The 20,344-nt window shown below is 41.0% G+C and overlaps 1 long non-coding RNA gene across 3 annotated transcripts in view; it reads right to left on the bottom strand.

Annotated features, from left to right (window-relative positions):
• The window catches only part of LOC136794659 (uncharacterized), a 64,067-nt gene extending 51,364 nt beyond the window's left edge, over nt 1-12,703 (bottom strand). For 2 of the 3 annotated variants that reach the window (XR_010841727.1, XR_010841728.1), the window contains exon 1: nt 12,554-12,703. This is a non-coding gene — a long non-coding RNA (uncharacterized lncRNA). Of the gene's footprint in view, nt 1-6,898; nt 7,010-12,553 lie in introns of those variants that run through there. The other variant, XR_010841729.1, reaches the window with a different exon arrangement.
• Between the last annotated feature and the right edge of the window lie 7,641 nt (nt 12,704-20,344).

Genomic DNA, 20,344 nt, shown 5'->3' on the forward strand with positions numbered 1-20,344 from the left:
AAGAGAAATATTCCAGGTACCTAGGTTTAGAAAAACATTATTTGTTTGCTGATCAATGTTTCCTGGCAACTGTCCTGAGAGACCAGACGTGTTTTGTTGGATAGCAGAGTGCTATTATTGCAAAAAGAAGAGAGACTCAGGCACAGCTGGGGATCTGCTGTCTGCACCGTGTCCTTGCGTGGCCTCCTGGGACAACAAACTCCCCTTTGCTGCTTTAGATGCTGCGAATGCGTCAGAAAAGCACACTCAAGGTTTCCCTTTGCTGATGACACTTTTCCCACTCCCTTTTTAAGCAGCAATAAATCTCCTTCAGACATTCCCAAGCCTCCCTCCTATTTTGAATGTTGGGGCAGTGACCAGTTTCAGCTGGGTATGAAAGTCATGTGAGTTTTAGACTTTTACACTCAAATATCTAGTGTTCCTTATCAAGACAATGTGCCGTGAGGGAGGGAAAGACGATTTCAACAGAAATGGCCTGGGCAAGACATCAGAAAATGTCAATCACAAACTGGAAAATGACAATAACAATAGTAATAAAATAGCTAATATTCACTCAATATTTATTATATGTTAACTATTCTAAGCTTTTTATGTGTTATATTATGTATTAACTTATCTGTTCTCCAAACAGAGCTATGAGTTAAATACTAATAATTATGATTTCATTTTTCAGAAGAGGAAACTAGGATGCAAGAAAGTTAAGTAACTTGCCCAAGTTCACAAAACTATTGAGAGTTAGTCCAAGATTTAAAATCAGGTAAGCTGGATCCATTGAGCTCTTAAATATTGGGATACTCTGAAATGATTATAGCTTGAAACTGTAATTATTTAATTTGAGGGGAAGAGTCATAGTTATTATTGGAGGAAATACCCAAACATAACTAATATATTGGTTATTAAAAGATAATGCATAGCTAGGGGAGAAGAGCAATTGCTTATAATAGAATGGCTATTTAGAGATGAGAAATGCCACCTGCACATCCTGGCTGATGAGAATCCTGGAGAAAGGGAGTGATGCTGCCTGAGGCAGCTGACCTCAGATTCTTCAGCTTAGGCAGAGCCCAAGGTGAGCAGAAAGTTCATTGGGTCTCTGGGCTGGCATTCAGGAACATTCTCATGAGAGGCAGGTGTTCTCCAATAACCTTGAAATCTGGTGAAAACTCCATATAAGTCTGATTTAACTTGTGTTTTTAGAAGCCTCATTCCCAGACTGAAATTCCTGCAGGGTCCCTGCAGAAATAGGTGTCTTGCTCCACTCTGTGCCAGCCCAGAATGCCTAGCAGAAGTCTGGGAAAAGAAAGATAACAGTCCTTTGGGGAGGGAAAAAAAAATAAGTAGTTCAGGCATGCAAAGGGACTGGTGTGCCAGTTTGCAAAATCCTTCCGTGAGATGACCACCCCCCCTTCCCAGCGCTCCGACCTTCCTGTTCGGGATGTGTAGTTTCAGAAGTATCTCGCTAATGCTTGTAAATCTTCCAGTCTTTTTGAATGTCAAGTTTAAAAATATTTTTAAGCGTCCCGGTCCTGTCCTGTGACTCTGGAGCGTTGAATGCTACAGCAGAGATAATGCAGGCAGCTCGGAACTACTGCTCCAGAGAGCTGAACTGTGGCTTCGTAAACTTACCATGTGAATCCATGATGTCATCTGTTCCCTCAGAGTATGGGCTCCAGAGCCCCAGACCACCCACGCAGGCGGCTATTCTCTCTGCGCGTCTTTGGGAGGGACCTGCCTTTATAAATGATTCAAGGTCTAAACGGAGGACAGACGTAGCTTGAATTGTTATACAAAAGTGCTGCCTGCGACAGTGATAAGCATTTGGACATGTCGATGTGGTAATTTTTTTCTTATTTGAACATTTGAAATTCTCTTTAACACACAGTGGAAAGGCTGAGAGAGTGAGGCCAGAGAGGTTTCAGAAACAGGTTGGAAAATCTGTGATAGGAAAGTATGCAAGAGGGAAAATATGTAAGATGGGAACTCTGGAAATATTGGGGCAATAAGTGATTAGATCACCAGAGATGTGAGATTCACACATGACTCCCCCCTCCCCAGTTATAAGAGGGAAATTGAAGGGGGGGGGAAATGCCACATTGCTGAGATGTAAAGAAATGAATTTTTCCAAATAATTTGAAGAAAACCAAGACATTTGGCTATTTCTGAGTAATCCTTAGTTGGGAAGGAGGAAGAGCTCATTTGGGACCACAGAGTGAAGGCACATGTCTTCTGGACCAATCTGCCTTTATAACAAGCAGCCCTTGACCACTGGGGCCCTGGTAATGTGGCAAGTGATGGGAGGGAAGGGATCCTGTCTGCTATTTTCCTTGGGGATAGTTTGAGGGTAAAGTGTAGGGACAGTGAAGGAGAATAATCAGATCCTAAATTTATAGCACTGGACACATTGATATTGCTAGATAGAAAGAAAAATTAACTTAGAAACTGAAACACCAGTTCTGCTTTGTCCCTAGAGAAACAAGTCCTCCTAAGGCTGGGGGTCTTGATCTTTTCTGGGCCATAGATCTCTTTAGCAGTTTGGTGAAGCCTATGGATAAATAATCTTTTTAGAATTAAGCAAAACACATAAGATTATAAAGACAATTAATGATATTAAAATTTATTTATCAAAATATTTCAAAAAGTCGAGGGGGGAAGGAGTCAAGATGGTGGAGTAGGAGGATCCAGAGTTCGCATCTCCTCACAACTGGGGTACCTACCAGATGCTGGTGAGGGACCTCAACACCCAAGGGGATGGGAGGAACCCCTGAGTGACTGGGTAGGATGTTGGGGGGAACGAGGGGGGAGGAAAAGTGGAGGCCGGATGGGACTGGCACCCCTGAGGGGTGGGTGGGGGAAGGGAGGGATTCCCATGCTTGAAGAGGCCCACTCACTGAGAGGGAATCAACGGGACAAGGGGAGAACCTCAGGGGTTTGGAGGATGGGGGTAACATGGCTAGTTTTTACCCCGCCACTCAGGCCCTGGGGAGCCTGCTGGGGTCCCAGGCCTCCTGGTCTTCCACCCTCCGAGACCTCCTCTGGCTGCATGGGTACTGGGGCCATGGAAGGGATGGGGGGAAGAAGAGTAGCAGTGAGTGGGGAGGGACCCTTGTGAGAGGAGGATGGGGAGGGAACTTGGTTAACATTTCCCCCCCCCCCCCCCACTCAGGCCCTGCAGAGGCTGCTGAGGTCCTGAGCCTGGCCTTCCACCCTCCAGGGCTGGAGGCACCCTGGGACCCCCCTCTGGCTGTGCTGAGCCTAAGCCCTACTCTCCACCCCCCACAAGGGCCTTCTCTGGCCATAGGTCCTGAACATAGGCCCCACCCCCGCCTAAACTCTGCTCAACCTAAGCACTGCCCCTCATAGCCAAGACCTTTTTTGGCTTTAGTTTTTTGCTACTGTATTTCTGTTTTAACCTCTGGTTGTTGTTTCATTTATATTTTTATTTTTTCTAATATATCTGTTAGTTTTGTAATTTTATTTTATTTTTTATTCTTTGTTATTGTTCTGCTCCTTTTTATTTTTTTGCCACAATGCACAACTTGTGGGATCTTGGATCATGGGCCAGGGGTCAGGCCTGAGCTCCTGTGGTGGCAGCACTGAGTCTGAACTGCTGGACTAACAGAGAACCTCAGACCCCAGGAAATATTCATCAGAGTGAAGTCACCCACCCAGAGGTTCTCATATCAGCACCAAGACACAGCTCTACCCAACTGCCTGCAAACTCCAGTGATGGAAGTCTCAGGTCAAACAACCAGTTAAGACAGGAACATAGTCCCACCCATCAAAAAAAATAAGATGACAGAAAAAATGTTACAGATGAAGGAGCAAGGTAAAAACCTACAAGACCAAATAAATGAAGAGGAAATAGCAATCTACCTGAAAAAGAATTCACAGTAATGATAGTAAAAATGATTCAAATTCTCAGAAATAGAATGGAGGAACAGATCAAGAAAATAAAAGAAATGTTTAGAAAGGACCTAGAAGAACTAAAGAACAAAACAAACAGAGATGAACAACACAAGAACTGATATGCAAAATACACTAGAAGGAATCAATAGCAGAATAACTGAGGCAGAAGAATGAATAAGTGAGCTGGAAGATAGAAAGGTAGAAATAACTGCCAAGTAGAAGAATAAAGCAAAAAGAATGAAAAGAATTGAGGACAGTCTCAGAGACCTCTGCAACAACACTAAATGAAGCAACATTCAAATTATAGTGGTCCCAGAAGAAGAGAAAAAGGATCTGAGAAAATATTCAAAGAGATTATAGTTGAAAACTTCCCTAACATGAGAAAGGAAATAGCCACCGAAGTCCAGGAAGTACAGAGAGCCCCATATAGGATAAATCCTAGGAGAAACCCACAAAGACACATATTAATCAAACTAATGAAAATTAAATTCAAAGAAAAAATATTAAAAGCAGCAAACGAAAAGCAAAAAATATAAAAGTGAATCCCCATAAGGTATCAGCTTATTTTTAAGCAGAAACTCTGCAGGCCATAAAGGAGTGGCAGGATATATTTAAAGTGATGAAAGGGATAAAACTACAACCAAGATTACTCTACCCAGCAAGGATCTCATTCAGATTCGACAGAGAAATCAAAAGCTTTTCAGACAAGCAAAAGCTAAGAGAATTCAGCACCACCAAACCAGCCTTACAACAAATGCTAAAAGAATTTCTCTAGGCAGGAAACACAAGAAGAGAAAAAGACCTACAAGAACAAACTCCAAACAATTAAGAAAATGGTAATAGGAATATACATATCAACAATTACCTTAAATGTAATTAGATTAAATGCTCCAACCATAAGACACAGACTAGCTGAATGGATACAAAAATAAGACCTGTATATATACTGCCTATAAGAGATCCACTTCAGACCTAGGGACACATACAGACTGAAAGTGAGAGGATGGAAACAGATATTCCATGCAAATGGAAATCAAAAGAAAACCAGAGTGGCAACACTCATACCAGATAAAATAGACTTTAAAATAAAGACTGTTACAAAAAATAAGGAAGAATACTACATAATGATCAAGGGATCAATCCAAGAAGAAGATATAACAATTATAAATATATATGCACCCAAAATAGGAGCACCTCAATACATAAGGCAAATGCTAACAGACATAAAAGGGGAAATCGACTGTAACACAATAATAGTGGGGGACTTTAACACCTCACTTACACCAATGGACAGATCATTCAGACAGAAAATTAAAAAGGAAACACAAGCTTTAAATGACACAATAGAGCAGATAGATTTAAGTGATATTGATAGGACATTCCATCCAAAAGTGGCAGAATACATTTTCTTTACAAATGCACATGGAACATTCTCCAGGATAGGTCACATCCTGGGTTACAAATCAAGGCTTGGTAAATTTAAGGAAATTGAAATCATATCAAGCATCTTTTCCGACCACAACACCATGAGATTAGAAATCAATTACAGAAAAAAAAAAAACTATAAAAAATACAAACACATGGAGGATTTAGCCTTTAGGTTATTTAGCAGCACACTATGAACACTGCACTGCTAAATAACCAAGAGATCACTGAAGAAATCAAAGAGGAAGTTTTTAAAAATACATAGAAATAAATGACAATGAAAACACAATGACCCAAAACCTATGGGCTGCAGCAAAAGCAGTTCTAAGAGGGAAGTTTATAGCAATTCAATCTCACCTCAAGAAACAAGAAAAATCTCAAATAAACAATTGAACTTTATACCTAAAGCAACCAGAGATGGAAGAGCAAAGAAAACCCAAAGTCAGTAGAAGGAAAGAAATCATAAAGATCAGAGCAGAAATAAATAAAATAGAAATGAAGAAAACAATAGCAAAGATCAATAAAACTTAAAGGTGGTTCTGTGAGAAGATAAACCAAATTGATAAACCTTTAGCCAGACTCATCAAGAAAAAAAGGGAGAGGACTCAAATCAATACAATTAGAAATGAAAAAGGAGAAATTACCTCTGACACTACAGAAATACAAAGGATTGTAAGAGACTACTATAAACAACTATATGCCAATAAAATGTACAACCTGGAAGAAATGGACAAATTCTTGGAAAGGTACAACTTTCCAAGACTGAACCAGGAAGAATTAGAAAATATAAACAGACCAATCGCAAGTAATGAAATTGAAACTGTAATTTAAAATCTTCCAGGAAACAAAAGTCCAGGACCAAATGGCTTCACAGGCGAATTCTATCAAACTTTTAGAGAAGAGCTAACACATCCTGCTCAATCTCTTCCAACAAACTGCAGAGGGAGGAACACTCCCAAATTCGTTCTAAAAGGCCACCATCACCCTGATACTAAAACCAGACAAAGATATCACAAAAAAAAAAAAATTACAGACCAATATCACTGATGAACTTACATGCAAAAATCCCCAACAGGGCTTCCCTGGTGGTGCAGTGGTTGAGAGTCCACCTGCCGATGCAGGGGACACGGGTTCATGCCCCAATCTGGGAAGATCCCACATGCCGCGGAGTGGCTGGGCCCACGAGCCATGGCCACTGAGCCTGCGTGTCCAGAGCCTGTGCTCAGCAATGCGAGAGGCCACAGCAGTGAGAGGTCCGTGTACAGCAATAAATAAATAAATAAACAAATAAATAAATAAATAAATAAATAAATAAAATCCTCAACAAAATACTAGCAAACAAAATCCAGCAACACATTAAAAGAATCATACACCATGATCAAGTGGGGTTTATCCCAGGAATGCCAGGATTCTTCGATATGTGCAAATCAATCAATGTGATACACCATATTAACAAATTAAAGAATAAAAACTATCTGATCATCTCAATAGATGCAGAAAAAGCTTTTGACAAAATTCAACACCCATTTATGTTAAAAACTCTCCAGAAGTGGGCATAGTGGAAACCTACCTCAACATAAGAAAGTCCATATATGACAAACTCACTGCAAACTTTCTCTATGGTGAAAGATCAGGAACAAGACAAGGATGGCCACTCTTGCCACTCTTCTTCAATAAGCGGTGCTGGAAAACTGGACAGCTACATGTAAAAGGATAAAATTAGAACACTTTCTAACACCATACACAAAAATAAACTCAAAATGGATTAAAGACTGGACATTATAAAACTCTTAGAGGAAAACATAGGAGAAACACTCTGACATAAACAAGATCTTTTTTGACCCACCTCCTAGAGTAATGAAAATAAAAACAAAAATAAACAAATGGGACCTAATAAAACTTAAAGGCTTTTGCACAGCAAAGGAAACCATAAACAAGCCAAAAAGACAACCCTCAGAATGGGAGAAAACATTTGCAAATGAAGCTACAAAGGATTAATCTCCAAAATATAAAAACATTTCATGCAGCTCAATATAAAAAAAACCAAACAACACAATCAAAAAATGGGCAGAAGACCTAAATAGACATTTCTCCAAAGAAGACACACAGATGGCCAAGAGGCACATGAAAAGATGCTCAACATCACTAATTATTACAGAAATGCAAATCAAAACTACAATGAGGTGTCACACCAGTCAGAATAGCCATCATCAAAAAATCTACAAACAATAAATGCTGGAGAAGGTGTGGAGAAAAGGGAACCTTCTTGTACTGTTGGTGGGAATGTAATTGATAGAGCCACTATGGAGAACAGGTTGGAGGTTCCTTAAAAAATTAAAAATAGAATTACCATATGACACAGCAATCCCACTACTGGGCACATACCCTGAGAAAACCATAATTTCAAAAGCACACATGTACCCCAACGTTCATTGCAGCACTATTTTCAATAGTCAGGACATGGAAACAACCTAAATATCCAATGACAGATGAATGGATAAAGAAGATGTGGTACATATATACAATGGAATATTACTCAGCCTTAAAAAGAAACAAAATTGAGTTATTTGTAGAGATGTGGATGGACCTAGAGTCTGTCATACAGAGTGAAATAAGTCAGAAAGAGAACAAATATCATATATTAACATGTCTATGTGGAATCTAGAAAAATGGTATAGATGAACCTACTTCCAGGACAGGAATAGAGACACAGATGTGATGTAGAGAATGGACATGTAGACACAGTGGGGGTGGGGAGGGGAGGGTGGGATAACTTGGGAGGTTAGGATTGACATATATACACTACCATGTGTAATATAGATAGCTAGTGGGACCTGCTATAAAGCACAGGAAGCGCAGCTCTGTGCTCTGTGGTGACCTAGATGGGTGGGAATGAGGGGTGGGGTGGGAATGAGGGGTGGGGTGGGAGGGAGGTCCAAGAGAGAGGGGATATATGTATACATATAGCTGATTCACTTCATTGTATAGAAGAAACTAACACAACATTGTAAAGCAATTATACTCCAATAAAATAAATATTTCAAAGTCATTTACATATGTGCTTTTTTTTTTTTTTTTTTTTTTTGGTGGTACGCGGGCCTCTCACTGTTGTGACCTCTCCCGTTGCGGAGCACAGACTCTGGACTCGCAGGCCCAGTGGCCATGGCTCACGGGCCCAGCCGCTCCACAGCATGTGGGATCTTCCCGGACTGGGACATGAACCCACGTCCCCTGCATCGGCAGGCGGATTCTCAACCACTGCGCCACCAGGGAAGCCCTGTGCTTCTTTATTGACTCTTTAAATAACAAGATCCAGGCGTGAGTTTAGTAACTACTATGATTCCCAATTCCTGGTGAACATAAAGAGCAGTCCTGGATAGCTTCAGTTATTGTGTATGATATGTAGGATTCTGAGGTTTCCATTGGTGGCAAAGTCGCAAGCAGTGCCCTTACAATTTGTGGTCAGTTGCTTACATTTATAATTGAAGGGAATGCTGAATTTCAGCTAGATGTTAAAAATAGAGATTATCTTTTCCCCTTCAAGTTCATGGACACTCCTGTTAAGAGCCCTTATCCTAAGGAAGGCATTTTCAGGCAGCCAAATGACCTCAGCATTGGAGAGGAAAATCAGTTCCAACTAGTGAGGTGTCTGACCTCAGATTGTTCCTCAAATCATTTCATAAAGAAAATACTGAAAGAATCATTTTCCTAAGAGTTCCTTGTGACACTGGGGCACAAGGAACTATGCTTCCAGACCTCTCTAAAAACTGTGAAATCAATGCAGACTCTCTTCTTTGGAGGCGAATGCCCTGATGGGGATGGTGGTGATGTCAGATGGAGGATGATGGGCTTGTCATCTCTGATCTACATGTTAACAGTGCTTGGCCAATAAGACAGTGTCCAGTGGAGATGGAATAGGCAGAAGAAAAGAAGGAAATGGGGGGAAAAATCCCTCAGATATCTTCATTGGGCCGATTAGACTGGTTTGTGAACCCATATGAGCATTCTTCTGCAGAAGCTTGGAAATCTATGGGGTGGGGAAGGCGTCACTGGTTGGGTCCTGTATATAGGAGACTGTCAGGCAGCACTGAAAACAGGCTTTATTGGTTGCCTAATCTGGCATCCAACTTCACCCTTCCTTTTCCTAACAGTATCTAGAACCTCATACTGCCTCCGACTCCTCCTGCCACCCCATGTGATCTCTGTTTGGGGGGAATCTTCAGGAGTAGGGCATGACCAGCTTAAGCCCATCATTGTGCTTTCTTCTTCTGGCCATAGTCATTGATTCAGGGGTGGGCATGCCACCTAAACTGATGCAATCCAGGTGACTTTCAGGACTCTTGCTGGGAAGCCTGGGACAGAAGCATTCTCTTTTCACCTGAATTGGCAGAAGGGAGATATGAAGCCTGAATCTGCAACGGTCATTTTGCTACCAAAAAGGAAGGTCAGTATGGGGATAAAGCCAACACAGAGAGCAAGTCATAATTAATGGAACCTCAGAGAAATGAACCAGGGCCCCAGATGAAACAAATCCCAAATCTCAGCCTACAGTTGAATTTCCAGTTAGGAGAATCAATGAATAACCTTCTTGTTTAAGCCAGTGTGCATTAGGCTTCCTGTTTTTTGCAACCCAAAGAATCCTAAATGATAAAGCAGGCTTCCTGGAATAATTAGGCAGACATAAAGCACCAAATTCTTTAAGGAATCCCTAGCACTTCCCAAAGTTTTACCCAAACATCTACAATTCTGTATATTCTTCCATGTTGCATCTTCCAGGGGCTGTAGTAGGATGTGTGTCTCAGAGTCCAAACTCCCAAAGTGAATTCTCAACTCCATCATTAACTTATCTCATGACCAAGAGCAAGACACTTTGCCTCTCTGAACCTTAATGTCCTCATCTGTAAAATTAAACCACAGATGTAAATGGTTGGAGTAATTGATCCCAAAAGTTTCTTCTACTTAAAATAGATCCAAGTATATCACAAAGAGGTGGACTAGTGCTAATAGTCACCCCAGTTTGACTGATGGCTTGGAAAAGTGGTTACCTCTCTAGGATACATTCATAGCTGTGTTCATATTATAGAACTGAGGGTTTTATGTGACCATGAATATTAATAACCCAGGGAATATAAGACTTTATGTTTAGAGATTTTCAGTCATTCATTCATTCAGTTCTATATACCAGGAATTGTAGCAGGCAGCAAAGATATGGAAATAAAAGATAGGCACAGTCTTTGTCTTTAAGTGGCTCCCAATGTAGCAAGGAAGACAGCTGTACTGCCATGTACAGTTATGCAGGTTTTATGCTGAACAACTCTGGGGTTGCCTTTCACGCCAATGTCTATGTGAGAGCTCAGGGAGACAAACAAGTAAAAGCAATAATTATATAAAGTGCAATATGCTGGACAGTATATTCGCTATGATCCCATCTGTGTAAGAAAAGGATGGTGAGACATGTATCTATAGCTATACTTTCAGATGATCTCTGTAAAGACACATGAAACTGTTAACTGAAGTTAACTCTGGAAAGTGGCACTGGAGGGAAGTTGGAATGGGGAAGAGGGAAACTTTATACTTGATATCCTTTTGTTCTCTTTTATTTGTTTCCTAGGAGGCAAATTTATCATATATCAAGATATAACTTTCAAACTTCAGTAATTATAGCCTAGTTGGATAAGTGTTCAACGGAGATACCCCTGATCTGCAACATCATGGAGGTAGGTCCAAGTCTGCCTGGTGTGATGGTTAATTTTACATGTCAACTTGACTGAACTAAGGGATGCTCAGATAGCTGGTAAAACAAGATTTCTGGGTGTGTTTGTAAGGGTGCTTCTGGAAGAGATTAGCATTTGAATCTGTAACCTGAGTAAAGAAGATTTCCCTCATCAATGCATGTAAGCATCACCCAATCTGCTGAGGGTCTGAATAGAACCAAAAGGCAGAGAAAAGGGGAATTTGATCTCTGCCTGAGTAGGGACATCCATCTTCTCCGGCCCTCAGACATCAGTGCCCCTGGTTCAGGCCTTCAGACTCAGAGTGGGACTTATCGCATCCGCTCCCTTAGTTCTCAGGCCTTTGGACTCAGAATGAGTTATACCACCAGCTTTCCTGTTTCTCCAGCGTGCATAATCTCAACATCCATGATCATTTGAGACAATTTCTATAAAGTATAAATAAATATCCTGTTGGTTCTATTTCTCTGGAAAACCCTGACAAATACATCTGGGACGACAGGAGCCATTCAAGTGACAGAGGAAGAGAAGAGCATTTCAGACCAAGGGAACTGCATGGACAAGGTACAGAGGCAAGGAAGGTGGTTGCTTCTTCAAAAAAATTGAGAACTTGCATAGTTCTCATGGAGGATATATGGGAAAGTGACAAGAGCCGAGACTGCAAAGATTATGCAGGGTTCAGGATTTAACCATCTCAAGGCAGGTGGTATGGATCCACTGCAGGACTTCAAATAGGGGAGTGACATGTTTATATTTGAGTTCTCATTCATTCTCAGGGTAAAAAGAAGGTTAAAATGGAGACCATACATGTGGCATCCATACACACACACACATATACACACGTACGCACACATATAAAACCTATATCAGAAATGTTAGCAAACACTTTATCTAGCCTTCCCTATTTTTTCTTCCTTTGCTTTACTTTCTTTTTAGTATTCAAATCTTCAGTCTACTTAGAATTTATGTTTGTGGTGGTAAGTAGCTTTGCTTTTCTTCCAAATGTTTAACCAATTGTCACGATACCATTGATTGAATAGTTTATTCTTTTTTTCACTTATCTGAAATGCCATTTTTGTCTTGTATTAAATTCCTGTAGCCATCAGAGACAGCTTCTGAACACTTCCTTTTCAAGTAAGTCATCTATTTTGTGTCATGTTTTACAAAACACTATAGTTTTATATTTGTTAATATCTGATAATTCAAATATTCCCTTATTATCTTCTTTCCCAAAATTGTCTTAACTATTTTCATAAAAGTATTCTCCCAGATGAATTTTACAATCAGTTTGCCAAGTTAAAAAGAAAGAAAATCTCTGGGATTGTTTTGGAATTGCACTCAATATATAAACTAATTTGGGCATAATTTAGCACTTTTACCACTATAAATTCTTAAATTCATTAAATCTGAGGTAGTAAATTAGTCTATCCCTCACTTTTTAAAAGAAAATAATAGTTTTTAAAAGTGTGTTAAGAAAAGAGCACAGAACTTACATATTTGGTCTTCTCCCGACCCTGCACAACCAAAATTTGAAATGATCTTTTATCATGGAGGTTCAGCGTGAAAAATTCCAGTACTTTATGAAATAACAAGGACAGAGCAATGATAATTCCATTACCACCATGACACATGACACATTTCCTCATAAATCCTTCCAGAAGTCAACAAGACACGTCCTGAAATAGCCTCATATACTTTTGTGGTAAACAGGTCCCCTGCCAAACAAAGCCACCCTACTAAACTTTCAGGTGAGAGTCTTTCTTTTTTTCTTGTTTTTTTACTTTTCAAGGGCAGCCCCTCCACAGAACTCCAAAATAATGTCTCCTATGAACTGAGAAGTCTTAGCAGCCTGGGGACATAAACACCCCATATTTTAAGGAACCTCATTACAGTTTTGTTTCATGCTAGCGACTCTCGACTAGATGCTAAGACAACTTCATTCCCTGTAGCAAGTCCTAGGGAGAGAAACGGTTCTCTTTAGGACTTTGAATGTAATGACATCTGCCAAACTAATGTTAGGAAAAACACACTGAGGGTCCGTGGCCAAATTCCATGGCAACAGCTGGTGAATCACAGGTGTTGTCAGGAAAGCCTCCAGCCTCGCTTAAATGTTCCGGAGAGTTCTTTATTATTTTAAACACCACATTTGGAGAGTGCTTAATTTGCTCGAATTCAAAACATTCTTCATGGGCAAAGTGCAATATAAACAATGCTCCAGGAGAAAGTCAAGTCAACCTAATTTGTTATTTGCAAACAGGGTCGTGAAAAACAAAGTGCTTAAGCATTTTCTGACGGTGATGTTTGCCACTTAGGCATTTAGGAAGGTTATGCAGGAAAAACGTTCTCCTAGATCACCCGATCATAATGTGAGATTTTTGACATTAGTTGGGGGACATGGAGATTTCTAGACAAATTCAGTGCATCTGCCTTTTCAGGGGGGACGAGATACCCAGCTAGAGGTTTTAGGATGGCGTGCAACCTTCGGGGTGCCAGAGCAGTTTGAACGCACTCAGATCTGCCTCATGAGCTCTAGTCTTAATCTCCAGTACGGCCTATGGTTTAGAAAGTGAAAAAAATCACCCAGAAGCACAGAGCCCATGTGTACTAAATCCCACTTCACACAAGAACATACCTGAGACCATGTGTGCTGTCATTGAGCCCGAGCATGGCTTTCCTTTCTGATTTAATATGGCCCCTACTGTCACATATGATTTCATTCATTCATTCCTTCATTTTTCAAATATTTATTAAAGAGCTGTTGAATTCCAGGCCCTGTGCTAAAGCAAAGACACACAATGGGTACAGATATCATCCTCATCCTTGAGGCGTTGTGGGTGAGGGAAGGACAGACAAGAAATAACAGTTACAGCAGAGGAGTGAGTGCTCCCAGAAGACAGAACAAAGGAGGATGGTTCAGGTCACAGATTTCTCCATTTGTCAGGGGCAGTGCCCCAGTGCTCCTCCAGGAAGAGCTCTAGCCTCACGACCTCAGCAATCAACCCATGTCAACCTTCTGACCGGAGCGACTGGTCTGGGAATAAACCTGTTATCCAAGCTGGTAAGGAAGACTGTCTTTTTTCTCTGCTCACCACCCAGGCCATCAAAGCCACCATGACAGGAAAGAACAGTGCCAAGTCCCTGAGAAGAGCAAAGATGAGGCAGAGACACAGCCTCCTGAGAGCATCGAGACACAGGGCCATCTCCACCCAGACCTCTCTGTGGTTTGACTATTTGATTCAATAAACCCCCTCTTCCTTTTATTTCCTTTTCTTGAGAGAATTTGAACTGGGACTCTGTCCCTTGTTGCCAAGAGAGTGCCATTTATTCCATGTACCAAAAGATGGGTATAGGCAGGAGTTTGGAGAGCATGAGGGTGGATGGATGCACCGGACCCAGGCTGGGGACCAGAGGGAGGCTTCCTGGTGGAAGTGGTACCTAAACAGATAGAGCTAACAACAACAAGACTCCGAGCTGCTCAGCTCCATTGTTTTGTTCCCCTTTATAAAATGAACAAACAACTCATTTTCTTTCCCTTTCTCCTCTGAGAAGAAGTGTACTATACACGCACATACACACGTACGCGCACACACTCGATGGGCCTCTCTAAGGGTGGGTGGCGGGATCCTGGGATGAGCGCCCAATATTGTTCCCTGGAGATGGAAGCGAGCTGATTAGGGATCAGAAGTGCAGAAGGAAGATACCTTCCTTCTGCAAAGATACATCACCAAGGTGATGTAGCTTTGCGCTGTCAGGACGCCATTGGCATAGCCATGGACGGCTGGGGCATCTGTTGGCCTGAGCTTCTGTCACTTAAGCAGATCGGGGGGTGACCCCTCCCCATCCCACAGTGGTCACTAGCTGAGCCAAATCCTTCCCTCTCAAGGACCATGCTTCCTGTGCTTGCTCCTACTTCCTCACTACCCAACTCCATCACCCCCTGGGGAAGAAGGGGAGCACCTCCTGAATGTTCAGGGGGCTCAGCAGCTAGATAAGGCAGGGAGGGGCATTTCACCAGAGGGAACAAGAGACGCCCAGGCACGAGAGCACAAAATGGCGCATTGTGTCCAGAGTGGTGCCAAGTGGTGCCACCGTGAGGCTGGACTGTATGTCACCAGCAATGCATATGTACATGACCTTGAAAGGCTGTATCAGGGGAAAGTGTTTTGTGGTTGTAAAGTGCTCAACAGAGGCTATTTTCTATTATGATACATATCGAAGCGTTGTTTCGAGACCGAAATGAGATCACACTCCCATAAAGTGGCTCTGAAGGCCAGGAAAGCATAGCACACATGATAATTAACAGAGTTTGGTGTACAGCTGGGTTACAGTTCAGACCACAAAAGTATAGTAAAAATTGAACTAAAAATTTCCCCCAAATCCACAGTATTAAATGTGTTTGTTGTAAACGGAGTATTTTAATTAAAATACTTCCTATCACCTCTTTACAGATAAATGAATGATTTCATTGTCTATTAAAAATAGTTTCCTGCTAACAATTAATTAGACCACCAAGCTTCACGCTTTGAGCCTTAGAGTTGTTTTATTGATTTACCATATCACCAAACCCACTCAATATGGCATCTAAAATATATACATATGTAGGAATGTGTGTGTGTGTATGTGTGTGCACATATTTTTTATTTTCAAATCAAAACAAAACAAATCATTACCTTAGGACATCTTTACCTCACTCTCAAAATGCTAGAAATGTGTCTCAGTTGTTCATTCTGTCTGCTCACAAATCCTTCATTCCCAACAGCTGCTCAGAAACTTAACAGCATTTAAGTTTTTTGTACAGCACTGGATTTGGGTGTAATGTGGCTTATTTCATTATGAAAAGACATAAGATAGAAACTAGAAGTATAATTACAAGGAATGAAAAGGAAAATTATTATCTATTCAAGGTGCTATGATTATTTACCTAGATACCCAAGAGAATTAGTTAAAACATCACTGGCACTAATAAGAAAATTTGGTAACATTGATGGCTATCCAATAAATACCAAAAGGACCATGGTTTCTCCACCTACCTACAAAACCATTTGGAACATATTATGGAAAACAGAAGCCTTTGGGCGTATCATAGAGTTGCTGAGTGTTGTCCCTTTGAGCTCCAAAGAATTCTGATCGTGCCCATGGCTTCACCAAGTCTCCAATGGAAACAGTTCCTCAGTTCCTAGTCTCTCTTCTCCAAACATGGAGGCCCTGACCCAGCTCCAGGGTCAAGGTGAGACAATGACATCTTACTCATTGTGATACTTCTCGAAAAGCAACCTAAAAATAAAGGTAGCTTACAGAGATGCTTCCCTGCCTCCTTCATAGAAATACCTTTTTCTTTCTCACTCATGAAGCAGTGTGAGCATCTTAGAACAACATCTTCACAGCATGTGCAGACCCTGGTTCTACACACATCTACCCAGTGTTCCCTCAGTGTGGTTTTTCCTGGATAAAAGGACAGTCTACCCTCAAGAAGCATTTGTCTCCATCTCCTGCAATAACAACATCTGCAATTTTTAACAAAAGATTGCTTTCAGTTTCTACCTACCAAGTTCACAAAAATTTAAAGTACCTGTATCCCCCAATGTTATGGGAGGGGCTTCCTCAAAGTTCAAGGCCCCACTTTGTCTGCACTGACCTGGCTTGAAGCTCGCTTAAGCTGAAACCTTGAAGGCAAGCAGAAGTTCACCCAAGAGGAGGAGAGGAGGGGATGGGGAGTGGTCTTGGCAGAGAAAACAGGAGAACTCACTAGCAGGGCCGTGTAGCTGAGACACTGAGACTGGAACCTGCAGATTGAAAGTGACAAGGGATAGATTAAAGATATAAGTAGGTGGTCCAGATCACAGAGATTAAGAAGACACTAGTCACTTCCCCTCATCAGACTTGCTTCCTGTACTGTATGTTGTAGATTCATAGGAAGATGTCAATGAGTAAAAGCTCTTTTGCTTCTAATTTGCATGATGTCTGTCTTGCCTATGTTATTCCCCCACAAAGGGAACATAGGTAATGATGGCGACAGCTACTAAGAAACCAAGAAAAATCCCATCCACCACAAACCCCATTCTTCAAATCCTAGAATTCATGGCTCCTGCCATTAGAGCAAAACTGGAAAAAGGGCCAGTGTCAGAAAGGTTGGCATAGATTAGTGAGTTCTCAACCCTTCCAGGGAATTGGGTGAGGTTTTGTGGCTCCCACTACAGAGTCAAAGAGCTTGTCCAAGAGTTTGTCCGCATGGAAGCCAATCAACTATGGCCATTGGTAGAGCTAGACTGCCCAGGTTCCATATTGGCATTATGCACCAATGGACATTCCACACATTAATCAATAATGTTAAATAGAAATTTTAATACAAGGGTATTCATTGCAAGAATATACAAACATTTTTTAAAAGGAAGCCATGTAAATGTCAGACGACAGGCAGGTTTTTTTTTTTTTTTTTTTTTAATCTGTCTTTCTAGGGAAGCCACAAAATAAAAAACTAAAAATCTTGTGCTTGAATAATATTTAACAGTATGGGGCAGTTCTCAAAATACACCAAGTTAAAATCTGATTATCAAACAGTATACTAATTATGATTTCCATGTCATGACACGTGTACGAAGAAGATACAAAACTCAGAAGGCAATACTCTAAAATATTAGCATTCATTTTCCCTGAAAAGTATGGCTTTGGGTGGTTTGCTTTTCTTGTCATTCTTTTCTGTTTTTTTCCAAGTGTTAAAAAATGTAATATTGTTATAGTCAGAAAAGAAGACAAAAAAAAATATTCAGAAGATCCTGTTTTACATGGCAGCGCGTTTTCCTGACTGGTTGTGCATCTGAATCACATGGCAGTCTTTGTGCAAATAAACAAAGGTGGGATTTTCCAGAAGGTTCCAGAAAAATGAAACATTTCTGAGAATTATCTGTCCATGTCTGTACTGGAGCAAGAAAACACAGACACAAATACACATGCCTTTTCTGTTGTGTTAACCTGGAATATTTGGGAGCTTGGCTCCAAGTCCAGAATTCCAGTTGCCTCCTCCAAATCTGGGAGCCTCTTGCATCTGTGAAATGCAAGCTGTAGCTCCCGTGGGAGAAGACACTCCTCAGCTTCCTGCCTCATCGCAAAGAAAACTGCCCTTGTGTGCACAGGCCTCACCACCAGGGCAGAAAATGAGAACCGCTTGGAAAAACAGCAAGATGCCTGCAATAGTTTGTTTGGTGTCTCACAAAATAAAATCCATCTTTCTTCACCAGATGAGAGTCATCGCTTGCAGATGATTTGGAGGGGGAATCATTCCCTGCTCTGAAACTGGAAAGCTGGCAAGTTTTCCAGAACTATGTTTTCATGGACAGGATGGAGAACCTTATGAGAAAATGAGAAATAAGATTTCAGGGGCCTTGATTTCTATAGGATTTTTGCCTCCTATAGATTCTTCCAGATGTTTATGAGATCTATTCAGTCAGAATCTCCAGGGATGGGGCTCTGGCATCTACATTTTAATAAGATTTACAGACGACTGTGGTGGAGAGCAAAGTTTGAGAATGACTGTTATGGCAGTACACCAAAGGGGAACTCGAGTCGAAAAACAGCAGCAGTTAAAGCACATGCAGCATTTGCAGTCATGATATTTAAATTCAGCCTTAAAATTATTTTTTTAAAAGACTGTCTCCTTTGCTAGAAAGGGCTACATGCCATTATTTCACTTCATTCACAGAATCCTCTCACAGTCTGAATAGGAACAATAAAGCAACCCCAAAGCACACCCAGTCACAGGCCTAGGATGCCACATAAATCAGCTTTGGGCAAACTGGACCAAGCGGGGTGAGAGCTGCCGAGGCAAAACAGGCCGTCTGGTGACCAAACACTTTTTGCCTATGAAGTGCATGTGTTGACTTTGTGTGTGGAAATAGAGAGTCCAGTTACCACAAGCCCAAGGGTCAACAGCCACTTGGCGGCCTCTTTGCACTGAACAAGAGCTGAATTAAATACAGCCAGGATTTGAACAGCTCAGCATCCTGCTAGAAGTTACTTTTCAACGTTGCATGAACACATGTCCTTATTTGTAAAGGGGATTTAAACCCATTCCCCAGGTGTAATTATTAATAGCACCTCTTTCACTCTCAGATTCATCCCAGTTTGTGGATAAATCATATGGTCACCTAACTTCAAGGTCAAGGTGATTGCACGTTGGCTAAGCGAGTGTTGGGAAGGAGGATGATTAGTAACTCCCCCAAACAGTCGTGAAGCAATAACCAGCCAGCGCCCTTCACTTGGCGAGCAGCAAAAACAACTGTTAAGGAAGCTTCCCTCCATCCCTTCTCCCCACCCCTTTCCATTCACTGTATATATTTTTAACTCTTTCAGTTTCTTTAATATCCATCATCATCTGAGCAGCACAGGGCAGTAACTGTATGTCAATTTTCACTTTGCAGCATGCATGCTTTATTCCCAAATTACCCCAGTAACCCAAATAAGAAAGGAGAAAACACACAAAGAATTACTGTGGCCATCTGGAATGCATAATGTGGAAAGATCTGCAATACATTACATGGTCTGGAAAGTGGCTGGTCGAGTTCCAGAGAGCTAAGACAGACTTCAAAGTCTGGCTGTACATCAGTGAAACTGCTGATCGGCTCCGATATTTAAAGTGGGTGTAGATGAATGAATTTATTACCGTTTTTATCTTCTAGGCTCAGATGGGGAAATGGGACCATAGTCAGGTTCTCCTTTAATTTCATGCTGAATTTTTTTTCTTAGATTTTCTTTTTCTCCTCCTTAATGCTGTACTATGTTTTGATTTTTCTTTTGAGACTGAAACATTCCATCCTTATCTCTGCTATTAACCTGAAAACTGACTCATTTGTGTGAATAACTTAACTCCAAAGACTGGTGACCTGATCATGAGATGCTGTGAACAAAACAGTCTCAATTAAAAATATATATATATATAACTTCATAGTCTTTCTTCTTCCGCCAATGGAGCAAGTCAATAGTTGAGATGTGAACTCAGCTGCATGGAAATTATTTCTAAAATTGAATTTGGGTGATATCTAGTTGTATTTCCTGATTAGAAATACTTTATGAGTAAAACCTGGACTCAATAAATATTTGGAAACACTTGATTTGAGGACTGCTGTCAGAAACTCCCTTTAGGAAGGGATGAAAGAGTAGTTCTTTGGTCAACAGCCTGAAAATCCCCTGGAGAAACAAGCATTTTCTCATCTCTGCCAAGTGAGTTGCTTTTATCTCCATACAAATTTATCTTGACCCTTAAAAGAACCCCAACAAATAGAACCCTAAGC

The sequence above is a fragment of the Kogia breviceps genome, chromosome 8 (genome assembly GCF_026419965.1).
Source record: "Kogia breviceps isolate mKogBre1 chromosome 8, mKogBre1 haplotype 1, whole genome shotgun sequence".
NCBI lineage: Eukaryota > Metazoa > Chordata > Mammalia > Artiodactyla > Physeteridae > Kogia > Kogia breviceps.